Genomic DNA, 2938 nt, shown 5'->3' with positions numbered 1-2938 from the left:
CCTCTCAGAAAAACCAGCAGACTCCAATTTTTCTCTCTAGTCTCATGTGTTGACAACCCAAGAACAGTAAATTCCTTAAATGATGGATACCAATAAATCTGGAGGGTTTTGCATCAGCTGAGCTACAGACCCACCACTTTGCATCCAGGCATTACTTGGTGTCATTGCTTCTCTGCAACGTAAAGGAGCTCCTCCTTCCTTAGAGCTGTGTGTTCAGCACTTTGTATTTTTGACCGACTGGAAAAAGTTCAGTTAGATATAAATGGTGCACCCTTGCATATTCCTGCTCTAAATTACTTAACATAACTGTTGACTAGTCTTACAAGAGCTGTTTTAAGCTTGAACTTCTGAGGTTTTTGGCTTTGAAGATCACTTTAAAAACCCTGAAGTGTGTTCTTTATTATGCAGCACCCCTCCTTCTGTGGCAGGGCTGAATTAAAGACCAGGGTGCTGCTTTCTCAGGAAATCGCCAGGTTTGCTCTTCCCCCTCCCCTCCAGTCCCCAACCTCTGCAAGCAGCCAGTAGGTTCTGAAGCAGGTGGGGGTTGGTTCGAAGGGTACTTCTTCTTCCCAGTTGTGTTCGAAAGAGAACCCCAACTTCACTAACTCTGGTTCTTTGATTTGCTTGTGTAGCAACCAATTTAAACCTGCACTTTTTACTTACCGCAAGCAGAGTCTTAGAAATGCAAGCACATTGCACTAAGGCACAAAAAAATGCAGGCAGAGGTTAAACAGTTCAGTGTTGTTTAACACACAGAAGTTAAATAAAAAGGCAGTTGCCTTACTGTGCTGGGGTATACTAATGCAGTATCTGCAGGGACTGAATTCCCCCAGGGCCCAGACAACATAAATATGCCTGTCACAGCTAAACAAGCTTTCTACAGCCATCCAAAGATGCCCTCTGATCAAAGTGCTACAGCAACCCTGGCTGCTGGTTTGGCCTCTACCTTTCCACTGAGACCACAAGAAAGCAAATGGGTGTTCTGCTTTGATAAACTGCTATGAACAGCACAGGCAAGATAGAGGAAGAAAAAAAAATCAGACTGCAGCCTATCCTTAAAAGTTATGCAAGAAGAGAGGTACACGATGAGCTTTTCCCACAGCAAAGGTTCCAGCTACGATTGCAAAACCTCAGCAATCACACAGGGACTCTTCCATGAGGTCTCCTAGGGTCACTATTCACTCCAAAGTCAGCAGAAAGGTGGCATGGCAAGGGTTCTACTGTATTGCCACAACTGGCTGGCAGAGTTGTCTGGGCAAAGCCAGAATGCTGCAGCCATCACTCCCAGCACTGTCTGAATTTACAGACTGGAATGCCATGAGGATCCATGGCTGGCTGTGTCATGGCTCACTGGATGTGAGGATGGGCCCAACTTCCCATGTGGCTCCTTTTGGTTTCAGGACTAGGGCTCAGGTTTGAGCATTTATTTTTTCATGCTTGTCCCTCCCTCCCCCTTTCTTCCTAAACCTGAGTTTTCCACCTGGCAAAACAATGGCTCACTCCAAACTCAAGCCAGAGTGGGACCCAACATGCATAGAAAACATACCAGTATAAGGAGACCTTTCATAATAAATTGAGATAAGCTTAGATACAATATAGACCAGAGTACTTCTCTTTTAAACTACAGCATTTCTTTTTCTGAAAACCGACTAATCTTTATCTAAAACTCTCCAGTCATAGAAATTGACTGCAAACATTCGTAAAATTTATCTTCTTTGTTAACCTATGGTGTTTTATTTGGAATTAAAATGTAGCCATATTTTCAAGCCCATCTGGTGGAATTTGTTAGATTGAAGCAGATATGCCTCTGGTAACTGTAGCCTTGTAGAAACCATGTGTGTTGTCTACACCAGTCACCTAGTGTCTATCTACAGACAGATATGCACTTCCTAACACAGCAATCTATTCAAGAAGGACGTGAGGGCAGCCCTCTTTCCATTGACTATGAAGGAAACTTGGTCAACTTAGATTAAGGGCCTACACTTTACATACCAAACGTCATGTGAGACAAGTCCCTCTCCTCATCGAAGATTTGTTACCGAGTTCCTTTTACCATGTAGACCTTTCCCACAATCTTGTAAACTCATCATTTAATATTATTTTCACATAGATTGGAGGCTGTAATATATCAAGACTTATTTCTAACAGCCATTAAGCAACCAGAAGTGCAATTATTTTAAGAACTCTTGAGATTCATTTCCTTACACTCTTTATGACATTCATTCAAGGTTCGTGTTCTTTGTTTCCTCTTGCAATAATTTAAGAGACAAACCACTGCTGGGAACAGTACGTGTCCCTCCACCCCCTCCAGCTGACAAAAACTGTCAGAGTTCAAGAGAAATTTTGGAGAATGGGAGACGAAAAAAATTCACAAAATGCAATCACTACAGATATTGAGATTTATTGCTGATTTTCGCTTTTTGCAAAGCTGTCAAACTGCCACAGTTCCAGAAGGGGATTATCTCCACAAGCCCCTTGGCCTCAGTCCCTGTACCAGTTCAGACAACTTGACTAGAGACCTGTGTGGCAGCTTGCCGCTTACAGAACAGTTGGAGGCAAAATCCGTCCTTCCAGATCCTGAATTTATAGCAGGATCTGGGCTCTGACATTGTTTGGTATGACCTGCTGTCTGCTTCAAACAAAAAAAAACCACCAGGGGCATCCAGTGGGGAATGCTGCTTTTCCTGAGTTTAGTTCCCTGTGCAAGAAGCTGCTACTGAGTGGTTCTCACACAGAGCCGTCAGCATGAGACAGTGCAGTTTTTCCTTTACCACATCAATCTGATATCGTTTGCCTTGTGCTTTGAGGCAAAGGCTCCTTACCATCTTTGCCAACTATGCTGCTCCTTTACCAGCACTATTAATAGCATAGGTTTTTTTCTTAATTAAAAAAAAAGCCAGTAGATCCTTTTCCTCATGTTTGGTTGCACTTCTTCATT

This window comes from Corvus brachyrhynchos, unplaced genomic scaffold (assembly GCF_000691975.1).
Source record: "Corvus brachyrhynchos isolate BGI_N302 unplaced genomic scaffold, ASM69197v1 scaffold106, whole genome shotgun sequence".
Lineage (NCBI taxonomy): Eukaryota > Metazoa > Chordata > Aves > Passeriformes > Corvidae > Corvus > Corvus brachyrhynchos.
This window is presented reverse-complemented; position numbering follows the sequence as displayed.